Source organism: Calypte anna, chromosome Z, assembly GCF_003957555.1.
Source record: "Calypte anna isolate BGI_N300 chromosome Z, bCalAnn1_v1.p, whole genome shotgun sequence".
NCBI lineage: Eukaryota > Metazoa > Chordata > Aves > Apodiformes > Trochilidae > Calypte > Calypte anna.
Window position 1 is genome coordinate 54,017,401 of NC_044274.1, and position 13,907 is coordinate 54,031,307.

The following is a 13,907-nucleotide window of genomic DNA, read 5'->3' on the forward strand; positions in this document are numbered from 1 at the left end:
GTATCCTGTGAGATACTATCTTGTATTTTCAGGCTGCTGTTTTTAAGAACACTTCTCAAAAGCACCAGAAGCTGTTGAACAGCTTTATTCAGACCGCCTCATGTTTTTTCTGACACAAGTATTTTCTCCAGGAAAACAAATCTGTCTATCACAGCCCTCATATTTACCTCAAACAAAACACCAGAATTATCAGAAGCTTTGTCCTCAACCTGTTTGTTCCCTCATCAGTATTTGGAGAATTGACATTTACAAGCAATCTGGTAAGTGAATTGCTGAATGCACTCTCATATCACGAGAAGACAGCTCATTCATAGCTGGTTTTTCCACACTGTGTGCAAAGAGCCTGTGAAACTAAGTGACACAGGAAATCTCTGATGATAGGAATTAAAGATTTAAAAGGAGTTTTATAAAAAAACCACAAGGATTTCAAAAGTGACCATGAAGAACAACTGCATATGCTTTGTATATTTTGACCAAAGTTCTGGGATCCACTGTGATCCTACAGTAACTTGGGATCCACTTAAGATGCTGGAGCAAGAGTGGTGTTAATCTTTGAAACTTTGTGTTTGTTGTGTCTGTGATTAGGTGGCTCACTCAGCTTAAGGTAGCACACTGCTGTGGCAAGCATATATATATGTTGTAGTTATGTATCTCTGCAATTGCTCTTGTTGGTCATAGCAAGTTTGTTATTGCATACAAATCTATTCCAACGATAAATGTGAAGTTCACACAATTTAGTCTTGAAAGAAAGACAGATTTTAAACTCAGAGCCTCACAACCTGTTGGGAATTAAAAACCTAAGCTGGCATTCTTCACGTGAAATACAGAACTTGCTTTTAAAAGGAGATATATTCTGCATTCTACTAGCCTCTAGTGAAATTTACAGAATAATTTCAGCAAAAGCAGTTGTTCTCTTACTTATAAATAATAGAGCCAACCCAAACTCCTACCTATGAAATCTTCATGAGACAATTTGCTATGGCACCCATTTTCCAAATAAGAATAAAATTACTAATCTATGAAACAAAGTATTAGTTTGAGGAAAGTTTGTGTAGGTTTCCATGTTTGTGTAGGAAACCATGTTTCAAAAAATTTTACAGCAACTAGCTAAACCCAGGACTAATGCATATGTTACCCCTTAACACAAACACACTGTAATTTACATTCTGCTCCAAATCATAGCCATCTAGATAACAGAAGAATTTGCCTTGGTACTTTTGGTATTTTGGTAAAGTTCATTAGTGCTACATCAGTGCTCTTGAGTTAGCACATATCCAGTTATTTTTGCTTGCCAGCTTAATGTGCTAGAAAGCAAAAAACATCAACAAATAGAGAAGAGTCTTACAGTTTTAGCTAGGCTGATTTACTAGAACAGTAACAACCCTTACTTGTGAAGTATGACACACATCTTATGTCAAGGAAAAGTAACAAGGTCCAAGAAGAATATGGAGCTAAAGTAAAAGAAAAGAAGAGCAGCGTTTCTGTCTGCAATGCCTTAACCACAACCTCTGTCACTGCAGTGAGAGTGCACCACGTTGTACAATACAACACCAAGCCCTTGATGCTGCCTAATAATGCCCAACACCAGTATGTCCTGACTTCAGAAGTAATGAGTAAAACACTCAGACTGTGTAAATGCTGTGTATATTAAGAACTTCACACAGAGCCAGTACAAGTGAGCAGGAAGAAGTTTTCTAATTCTTTTCACTGTTCTTCCAACCCAAAGGGTTTATATTGCTCCAGTAAGAGCCTCCCACTTCAGAAGCTGAATCATGGTTGCTCTTCACACACTCCCATCCAGCTCACATACACTCAAGCAGCCACCGCACAGAGCTGGATTTTTAAGTTTCCATTTATTTTCAGGATGATCCCAAGCAGAACTGGGTGAACTTCAAATGAAAGGACTACACTTCACATTCACTAGCCCTCAGTTTCCTTTGGATCTTTACTAGTGCAGGCAAACTGTAGGCAAATTAGCCCCACCAAGGTTTTTTTCACTGGGCTTTACTGTTGCTGAGACACCATTTTCAGTAATGTTTTTTAATATCCAAGCTGCAGATTAAGAAGGCAGCAGGTACAGAAACATCTGACTTGCCATGCTGGTGACTGAGCTTGGCCTGTAAACACTTAGTAGTTCAGATATGATGTAATTTCAGCATAATTAATAAATTCTAAGTTAAGTCTGACAATGGAGCAACTACTGTTGCCTAAGTGCTATGAGGGCCCATAACTAACAGGCTTTGTTTGAACATAGCCCTACTCATGCAGACCCAAACATGATGTTTCTGGTCATTTTTCTCAACTGGTGGATGCTAAATACAACATCTATAGGCTGTCTATAGGACAGCCAGCAGTGCATCAGAGATCATCAGTTTTGGCTCAGCAGGTACTTCACTAGAGCTGATCATGCTACACATGAGCCAGGTTCTGGGAAAGCACAAAACAGCAAGCTGCAACTAGCACTGGCATGGAGGTAGCAGAACCCAAGAGCTCAAGTCCTGGAAGCAGAGGACACTAAGCAGCTCTGCAAGAGACAGGACAGCCAATTCTTACTTAAAGCCTTAGAATCCTGCTAAGGTTCCACTTGTTTTGAATGAGATCTCTGCACCGTTTCTCACTGTACTGACATTATCCATGCAGTAAACTAATTATTCTGCTGCATGGGCTGCAAAACAGCTCAATGGAGAAAAAACATACCCTCCCATTCCTTAGCCCAAGAACAAATAATTTATCTGTTCCTAGCCCATGCTTTGTAATTTCATATCATAAAAGCCAGACTGGAGACAAATGGGTGCCCCGGGTTAGGCATCATTTACCTCTACTACAGTTATAAAAAATTTCTTAGTGATAGTGTCTGTTATAACTGTAACAGCTTTTTCACTTTAAATTGCATCTCTATTTTAGGTCAAGCCTCAACTAAAAGGTATTACATTCATTGCTTCTATAGCTGTTTTTAATTATTTTACTCCACTGAAAGCTGCACACAAAGTACCTTGTACTTGCCTTGACTTAGGATTTTGTTACTGTAAGATTTTATTGACTTTCAAGTGCTAATATAACTGTAAGCAAGGGAAAATATTACAGATTTCAATATAATTTCTAGTGAAAGAAATGTTTGAGTACTTTGAGTGAATTTAATATTTGGTAGACTGACAACTCCAGAGATAAGATCTCACAAAACACTCTGAAGGAGAAGGCATGTACCCTACCAGGTTTTTTGTTTATTTGTTTTTTCTGAATCAAATCCTTAAGTCAAACCCACATTTTTCATGGGTGATGCCTACAGTAATGCTTTACAACTGCATATGGGGAGTGCAAAAACGATTGAGTAGAATTGTGTTACTGTCAGCTGGTGACTTAATACTGTATTTCTTCTCTCAAGCTCTGAATCTCCAGTCCTGTGCACCTGTAGGCTGAGTTCACTGGGGTTTAACCAAATGCATTGCACATTCTATTTAAAACAGGAGGGGAAAATACACATAAAGCATACAACTTTGCCAAGTGGTAACTTGCTATAGCAAGTTCTACTGCTACTCTATGAATATGGCTCTAAACACCCAAAGCTTTTTTCCCCAAATACAGAGAAGTTCTGGCAAACTTTTTAATGTACTCAAATGCAAGCTTCAAGGGCTTAATTCACTGGAGGAGCTCTGAAAAATGTAACAATCCTGATAGCAGTGACAGAAACCCAGGTGGATTTTTTAATTTAGATACATCTTTTGGCCTTCTTGCTTATTCTGTATCTCTATAGAGGTAACAAAACATGTTAAAAATGGCCTAAGAAATATGCACTGATGATTAACTCTTAAAAAAAAAAATGCTATCTAACACAGTGGTCAATCTGAAGGAGCTCAAAACCACATGGGTAATCTTTCACAATAAATAAAAAATAAAAATAGAACAGTCTATGATATGGTGGTTTTGTTAAAGCAAGTAAAGGAATTTGGCAGAAAATAAACTCCCTTGCAATCCAGCTGACCCTCAGATATTAGAGGAGCAGAGGGCAGCTGGGCTTAGATTCTCACTGATAGCCAATTCACCTTTAGTAGGCCAGAAAACAGGGGTCCAGATGCACTATTAACACCACACTGGTGCAGCTTACCACAAGATTAATAAATATTGTGATTTATTAAAGCACTGGTATACAAGTTCTTTTGGGTTTCTGGTGATAAATTTACTGTCTGCAAAAGAAACATGTGCAAATACCTAGGCTATGAGTACTCTATAGATTTCCGGGGTGTGTGTGTACATGTGTGTGTGTATGCAACCATTACAGAGACTACAAAATTAAGAGGAAGAGAAAGGTTGGGTTGGGGGGAGCACTCAAGTGTTAGAGTCCTACCCAAAGGCATCCCAGCATGGGTGGGAGAAGAGAGGCTCAGGACCATTGACTGGTGCCATGGGTCAGCAGTGTCCTTGCAATGGTATCTTCCCTGACATTCTTTCCCCTGTTGGCTATTGTTACGTTATTTTACCAAACAGGTGGACCTTGAGTGACTCTAGTCAATTATATCTTTATTGTGATTGGTGAGAAGTTCTCCCCCATCAAGTTTAAAGGTACAAGCTACAAAAAAATCAGTGCACATCCTCCACATACAGGGTGATCACAACTTGGAGGTGGGTAAGGAGCCACTTTAAGGATGGAGGTGTCTTTCTTATATTCAAATACCATTATAATGAGCAAAAGTACACTTCAAGAACAGCATTTGTCAAAGGGTGGCAGGCTGTTGGACCAGGGTATCAAAAGAGCACTTAGCTGGTATTGTTGCCACAGAATGTAGCCACAGAGTCTCCACTCCTCTCTACTCTCCGTGCAATTTCTCTTGGAGTTGGCACACTGAGTACTCCTGATAATGCCAACATATAGGGGTAGTCATGGTGCACTCGCCACATTCCACTGGCTCAAAATACTGTACCTTTACTTAAAAAGTACAAATGCAATCTTGGTAATTTCTAGCAATTATTGCAATTATACCATAATGATCTTCTAGGTTTAGCTGTTCTATATCACTCTAACATTACCTCAAAATAGAGAGAAGGTTTCAAGAGAAAGTGGCACAGGTAAGTTTCTAAAAACTGTTTATGTAAGTTGTGTGCTATTTACAAGCATATGTCCACACAAATATTAGATCAGATCATTCTACTCAACGTCTATGGGCAATAAGACATTAAACATTTCAGTGTATCTTTGGTGTTCAACTCACATTTCTATCCTTACATATTAAGTAAGGGCATTCAGAGACAGAAAGATCCAGAGGTGTGCTCTCATGAAAAAATAATCAATATCCCTGTCTCAAATTAAGATAAATACCTTCCTTGCTGTTTTACAACTGGTCTGAGGCAATAGTGCTGCCTTTGTGTTGTGATGCAATTAAGTGCGTGGCTGGCTGCGTAGGAGATACCTCTAAACTAAACAACAGATTCAGGTTTCACCTGTCTCCAACTCTGCAAGTTCGCCTAAGAAAATGATTCTGTCTTATGCTCTTCAACTTTAGTTCAGACTTCATGAACATATTCAGTTTTAACTCTGTGAGATCAAGTAATTCCTTTCACAGTTAATTTACCAGGTGTAGGCCCCAAGGAAGAAGTGTTCTCCAAGTCCCATTCTGCCTTTCTCCAAATCAGAAATCCTCTCTAGACAAGGAAATAAACCACCTCAACTTTCCTCACAAGGTCCTTATCTCATTCTGTTATTGGTCCTGAAACATCAGCTTTATTAAGGTTCACATATTTCCGCTTCCTCATTACAGAATTTCCATTAGACTCCTTCAGTCTGTGGAAATCCATATTCATCCAGCCCCTACATCCTTACACCGAGCAGTTCTAACACACAAACAATCCTGTTTCTTTTCCACATCAAATGACCTTAAGATTCACTGAGTTTCACCTTACTCCGAAGAGTAAGGATTATCCCAGTTCATAATTTACTATGCACTTTCCCCCTTGGAGTTCTCTCCACAGTAAGAGAGTAAGATCTTAGCAGGCTGTATAAATAAATACCCCATGGTAAGGAATGAAGAAGAGGAAGCAGAACTTTTCTCATTGGTGCTCACTGATAGGACAAGAGCCAGTGGGCTCAAATTGAAACACATGAAATTCAATCTTGAAAACAAGAGAAGTTTTTTTACTGTGGTGGTGGCCAAATAAGTTGATAAGAGAGGCTTTGTAGATTTTCAAATCCCAGCTGGACATGGCTCTAGGCAATCTGCTCTAGACGGCCCTCTCAAGCAGGGGGATGGACTGTACCATCCCAAGAGATCCATTCTAACCAGAACAATTCTTTGTGAGCTCCCTCTTCCTCAGTAATTGGACCCTCTATGTTTCCATTTTGTCATCCACAAGGGAAACATGACACACAAGAGCTGAATCTGAACATCTGTACCAGCATCTCAAACCCCTGGAACTTCATCTGTCTTATTCATCTTACATTGCTACACCACCCCACTCAGTTATGTTCCTTCCGGTTCTTATTTCACTGACAATTTTTCCTAGTTCACTATTTGTCAATGCTTCCAAACCATTAATAAATTTTGATAAGAATCAGTCCTAATAGAAAACTTTGGGGTATCTTGCTATTAATATTTTGCCAGATCAAAAACTGCCTGTTCACCTTATTCCTGTCTACTTCTAGGTTATTTAGCTGTTGAAATTTCATTTCTGACTGCACAACTACCCAGCCTCCATACCAGCATCTGTGCTGCAGCTTTCTTGAACTCTACCTCCTCTCATTTAGCCATGGTTTTGAGATTGCAGTTGCAGTACCTCAAGAATAGAGGCATAAATAAACTGCTTTACATTTGCCTTGGTACTCCAGGAGGTGGAGGAGGTGAAGAAATTGCTGCAGAGTAGAACATCTCTCCTTGCAAGGCTCTGGGCCTGATGTAAAAAGTGACACAACACATTAAAATGCTTCAAAATATGAGCGTGGCTAGCAGTAAAAAGCTGGAAGAAAATCCCCTTGGGATCCAGGGATGATTGACTTGTGTTGCATTATGGTAACATTGAATAAAGTGCATAAACAGCCTTAAAGGCAAATTGGAGAATGCAGGACTGACACTGCTTTCTACACCCACAGCTCTTGGATTAATCAAACTCCTACCTGTTTTATCCCTGACCAGAGTGCTCAATTGCCTGTAAACAAGGATTTCATTTCCACATTTAAAAACTGAAAAACACAAGCACTGGTGAACCAACAGGTGCTTGCTATAGAAACGGTATACCAAAAAGCAACTTCTGGTAGGACAGAGGATGGAAAAATACAGGGGAGTATGTCCTGCATGTACAGCTTATGCCTGTGTGCTTCACTGCACACCTGCCCGATGAGTAACAATTGGGTGAACCATCACTATTAAGATTTCTCATGTTCCCCTTGCAAGATCAGTTAGTGAGTCAGAAGTCAAGAGCTCTGTACACACATAAAATTCCTATGTTTGTGTTACACAAGAGTTTTCCTCAATATCCTGGGAAAATGGGGGGAAACATCTGCAAGATACCTTTGTCAATTTTGTTTTTTTTTTTTAAAAAAAAGCAAAATAAAGTCTTAATTACAATAAATATTTAGAATCATAGAATCATATTTCCAATTGGAAGATAATTTGGTTTACAATAACAACTTTAGAAACTATTGATGGTGTGTTTTTAAAATTTTTATTTTTATTTTTTAATTTTTATTGTGTTCCCAACTCTAATGATTCTCTTAAATTGCAGTTCATGGTCATCTTTAACTGCTCATTGTGCCACAGCTTCACTTTGTAACTAAGGTACGCATACATTTTCTCTGAGAAATTTAAATTTTTCAGAATTTGCCTATCAGCAATTGCAATGGTCTCAAGTTTGTAAGTTCATGGATATTTGACTATACAGTATGATTGATTCAGTTGGTGTCCTGACTAACTTATGAAACATTCTTAGCTTAGACCACAACCACCCATCACTAGACAGGGCCAACAGTATTCTGTTACTTACTGTGAAAAATACCAAAGATTTTGCTGATGCAAATGTTGGGAAAAAAAATGAAACTTTTGGGTCAAGTGTTTGTTTCATTTAAATATTTTCTGTCTATTTTTATATGCTGCTTTAATAATCTTTTATGCTAGGAAGCAGTTAAAATTACTGTGGGAAGTTAAAAAAACCTGCAATCACAGTCAACATGACTAGTTTTTTGTTGTTCTAAACATCAGTGTGTCCTTTTATTAGTGCTACATTTCATCACAGAATTGGATAAGCCTTCCAGAGATAATGAAGAAACTGAAAACTAGATTCTTTCTACCTGAAATATTACACAAGTTTAGCAGATTGTTTTACCTAAGAATATTTATCAGAATAGTTTCAGCTGGAAAAGAACTTTAAAATCTTTGAACCCAAACATTAACCTAACGCTACTGAGTTTGGTGCTAAACCATATTCCTAAGTACCACATCTACCCATCTTGCAAACACCTCCAGAGGTGATGATTCAACCACCTCCTTGGGCAGCCTGTTCCAGTGTTTAATAAGCCTCTCAGTAAAGAAGTTTCTTCCAATAGCAACTCTAAACCTACTGCGGTAAAACTTGAGGCCATTTCATCTCATCCTATCACTTGGTACTTGGGAGAAGACACTGACACCCACCTCACTACAACCTTCTTTCAGGCAATTGTAGAGAGCAATTAGGTCTCCCCTCAGCTCCACTCCTTCAGACTAAACAAACCCAATTCCCTCAGCCACACCTCGTAAGATTTATGTTCCAGAACCTTCATTAGCTTCACTGCTCTTCTCTGGACTCACTCCAGCACCTCACTGTCCTTCTTGTAGTGAGGGGCCCAAAACTTGAGGTGTGGCCTCACCAGGACAGGGGCACGATCTTCATGATCCCTTCTCCTGATGGTAACAGTATTCCTGGCACAAGCCAGGATGCTGTTGGCCTCCTTGGACACCTGGGCATACTGATGGCTCATTGCTCATTATTCAGCCAGCTGTCGACCAACATACCCAGGTACTTTTTCTCTTGACATCTTTCCAGCCATTCTTCCCCAAGCCCACAGTGTTGCATGGAGTTGTTGTTGCCCATGGGCAGGACTTAACACTTGGCCTTGTTGAACCTCATACAATTGGCCTTAGTCCATCAATCCAGACAGTCCAGATCCATCTGCAGATTCTATTTAGCTCTCCTTTTGTTGCTGATGTATTGGTAAAAGCATTTCTTGTTGTCTTTCACAGCTGAAGCCAGATTAATATCCAGGCGGGCTTTTGTTCTTCTAATTGTCTCCCTATATAGACTAACAATACCCTTGGAGTCCCTCTGAGTTGCCTGCCCTTTCTTCCAAAGGCCATGAATTCCCCTTTTTGCCCTGAGTTTCAAACAAAGCTCTCTGTTCAGCCACGGTGTTCTTCCACATCAGCTCATCTTTCAGCACAGGGAGACTACCTGTTCCTGCACCTTTAAGACTTCCTTTTCTTCTTGGACAATGTCCATCCTTCCTGGAGCCCTTTGCCCTTCAGGACTGTTTCCCAAGGGACTCTCAACCAGTGACCTGAACAGGCCAAATTCTGCCCTCCACAAATCCAAGGTGTTCTTCTAACCCCCATTTATTCTTCTCCAAGAACACAGAACTCTATTACGTGGTTGTTACACCCAAGAGGGCCTCCGAACATCACATCCTCTCCAGGTCCTCTGCTTAGAAGCAGGTCTGGCAGGGTGTCTGCCTTATTTGGTTCCCTTATTTGGTGCTGTGTCAGAGAGTTATCCCTCCCACATGCTAGGAGCCTCCTAGACCGTTCCCTCTGTCTTTCCAGCAGACATCTGGGAACTTGAAGTGATTTAGAAGAGGTGATTCTGAAGAGAGTTCTCTCAGATGCTTAGGAAATATTTTATCTGTATTTTCATTCTCATATAACAGACGCCCACCATGATGACTGCCTTGTCGGCCTTCCCCCTGATTCTTACCCATAAGCTCTCAATCCTACTGTCACTATTATTAAGATCTAGAAATTCGTAACACTCCTGAATAAACAGAGCCACCCCCTGGTCTCTCATTTGTTGCCTTTGCCTTTAAGAGCTTGTAGGCTTTGATTGCAGCACTCCAGTCATGCAAGGCATCCCATTCTGTGATGGCAACTGGATCACATATTTCCCGCTGCAGAATAGCTTCCAGCTCCTCCTGTTGCCCATGCTGTGCCAGTGAAGATGCAATTCAGTTGAGCTAGTGGTGCTGTCACCTTTTTGCAGGGACAAGTAAGTGCCAGCTGGTGTTCACAGGTGCTCCTAGGGTTACTAACCCACCAATAACCCTTGTACTTGCTGCTGCGCACTGTCCACTGCCTACCTCTGATGAAACGGCAGATAGAAATACATTGCTAGCACATCATGCCTCAAATATTTGTGTGCTGTCCCTGGGCACATTTCTAGCAAGACTGTTTTATGCCCCTCCCTCTTCAAATCTAGATTAAATGTAAACGCTTTAACTTCTAAATGTCCTAGGCTTTTGATATGTTTAGAAGTGACAGCTTGCCTTAAAAATTGATTTTTATTTTATTAAATGTAGGATAAGAATTCTAAGCAATTTAATCTATATTAAACCTTGGGTCAAGTAAAATACTTCTGCCAATCCACCATTTCTCCCTTCTTCAGAAAGAAAATAAAGTCTATTACTTGAATAGCTCCTGCCCAGGAGACATGCTTTGCCACCTGCTGTCAGCCACTGCTGACTACAAAAATGACACCTTGATGTGAAATGTGATTTTATTCTGTATAACCAACTTCTAAGGGCAATGCTTTATATATTTGTGGTGGAATTTACTTTTTTGCCTTAAAAATCACTTTTGTACCTTTGCACTTTATTTTAGAGCACTGTTTGGAGACTGATCATTTTATGTACGCTTAAAAAAAAATTAAAACCAAATTCCTTCATGATCAATACTTTTAAGCACATAGTAAATACTAGTCAGTGCAGTAACAGCCTAGCAAAATGGTGCCTAGCCAGCAGGGAAAAATAAAATTTTAAAAGCACATTTTATGAATCCAGATACATTTTTAAAGGGGCCTGGCTCTAGTTAATTTTATTTAATTTTTCTCAGAGTCATCAAAATTTGCTCTGTACAAACTATTGTACCTTACGAAAAGTTTCTACAGAACCAGTCAGATCCAATTATCATAGGATCATAGAATTGGCTGGGTTGGAAGAGACCTCAAAGATCATCAAGTCCAACCCTTGATCCACTGCTGCTGCAGTTACCAGACCATGGCATTGAGTGCCACATCCAGTCTCTTTTTAAATATCTCCAGGGATGGAGAATCCACTACTTCCTGAGGCAGCCCATTCCAATGCTTGATCACCCTCTCGGTAAAGAAATTCTTTCTAATATCTAACCTAAACCTCCCCCGGCACAACTTAAGACTGTGCCCCCTTGTCTTGCTGAGAGTTGCCTGGGAAAAGAGCCCAACCCCCACCTGGCTACAACCTCCCTTCAGGTAGTTGTAGAGAGTGATGAGGTCTCCCCTGAGCCGCCTCTTCTTTAGGCTGAACAGCCCCAGCTCCCTCAGCCTCTCCTCATAGGGTCTGTGCTCGAGTCCCTTCACCAGCCTGGTTGCCCTCCTTTGGACCTGCTCCAGGACCTCGATATCCTTCCTAAACTAACAGGCCCAGAACTGGACACAGTACTCGAGGTGTGGCCTCACCCAGCGCTGAGTACAGGGGCAGAATCACTTCCTTGGACCTGCTGGCCACACTGTTCCTGACCCAGGCCAGGATGCCATTGGTCTTCTTGGCCACCTGGGCACACTGCTGGCTCATGTTCAGCTTCCTGTCAATCCAGACTCCAAGGTCTCTCTCTGTCTGGCTGCTCTCCAACCACTCTGTCCCCAGCCTGTAGCACTGCATGGGGTTGTTGTGGCCAAAGTGCAGGACCCGGCACTTGGCTTCGTTGAACCTCATCCCGTTGGAATCAGCCCAACTCTCCAGTCTGTCCAGGTCCCTCTGCAGAGCCCTCCTGCCTTCCAGCTGATCGACACTCCCCCCCAGGTTAGTGTCATCTGCAAATTTCTTGATGATGGACTCAATCTCCTCATTTAAATCATCAATAAAGATATTGAACAGAACTGGGCTCAACAATGATCCCTGGGGGACACCACTGGTGAGTGGCTACCAACTGGATGCAGCCCCGTTCAGCACCACTCTCTGGGCCCGGCCGCCCAGCCAGTTCCTAACCCAGCGCAGAGAGCCCCTGTCCAAGCTGTGGGCTGACAGCTTTTTCAGGAGGATGCTGTGGGAGATGGTGTCAAAGGCTTTGCTGGAGTCCTGGTAGACCACATCCACAGCCTTCCCCTCATCCACCAGTCGGGTCACCTGATCATAAAAGGAGATCAGCTTGGTCAGACAGGACCTGCCCTTCCTAAACCCATGCTGGCTGGGTCTAATCCCTTGCCCATCCTGCAGGTGCTGTGTGATTGCCCCCAGTATGGTCTGTTCCATAACCTTGCCAGGCACTGAGGTCAGGCTGACGGGCCTGTAGTTTCCCAGGTTCTCCTGCGGCCCTTTTTGTGGATTGGCGTGACATTCGCCAACTTCCAATCATCTGGGATGTCCCCAGTGAGCCAAGACTGTTGGTAGATGATAGAGAGAGGCTTCTGCCAGCTCTCTCATCACCCTTGCGTGGATCCCATCTGGTCCTATAGACTTGTGGGGATCCAATCAGTTCAATAGATCACTGACTGTTTCCTTCTGGATTACAGGGATCTGTTTAGATTCTTGTCACCTTCTATAAGCTCCAGAAGCCAGCTGTCCTCAGGATAACCTGCCTTACTGTTGAAAACTGAGGCAAAGAAGGTGTTAAATACCTCAGCCTTTTCTTCATCTTTGACAACTATATTCCCGCCCATGTCCATTAAAGAATGGATGTTTTCCTTGCCCCTCCTTTTGCTGTTGATGTATCTGTAGGACTTTTTGTTATCCTTCACAGAGGTGGCGAGATTCTGTTCAAGTTGTGCCTTTGTCTAATTTTCTTTCTATACAACGTAACTATATTCCTAAATTCCTCCTGAGTAAATAGCCCCTTTTTTTATAATCAGAAGGCCCTCTTCTTAACCCTAATTTCTTTCAAAGTCTCCCTGTTCAGCCAGACCAGTCGTATTCCCCACCAGCTTGCCTTTCAGCACACTGGGACAGCCGGCTCCTGTGCTTTCAAAACTTGCTTCTTGAAGTACGTCCATCCCTCCTGGACCCCTTTGTTTTCAAGGGCTGTTTCCCAGGGTATACTCTGGACTAGTCTTCTGAATAGGCCAAAATCTGCCCTCCCTTAATTACCTGATTGTTGTCATCATTACTAATCATAGCTAGTAGTATGATAGAAATTGAGAGCATTTTAAAATTAGTAATAATTTATATGTTGAAGCAGCAGCATTGAAATAAAACAAGTAAATGAGTTTGGAAAGCCCTCAAATTTCATACCTTAATTACAGTGGTGCTGCTTTGCTAAATGAAGATGTGGTATGATGAACAGTTCAAAGAATAGCATGAACTGAGATTCAGGAACATTAAAAGAGTTTGGAATGTTTTAAAGAAAGTCAAATGGAATGTTTTAAAGAAAGTCAAGCACACTAAACATTATTAGATTATATTTTCAGTAAATCTGATGGCATGTGTGTAGTCATACCATCTACAGAAGCGATTTTATCATTGCTGAACAATCAGAGAAATGAGCCCATCTGTTACAATCTGTAGCGAGGAACTGTGATTCTGCTTAGGACTCCTGTGGTCACTTTTGCCACCCTGGGAAAAGATATCTGACCACCCATTAGGACCAACAAGAAAAGAGGATTTTCATAAGCAGCTTTGCTAAGGATATGGTGGTCCACACACAATATGGTGGTCCTTTTTCAAACAAAAATTTTGATTCACATCTTGGCAGACAACTTCACAAAAGGAGGGATGA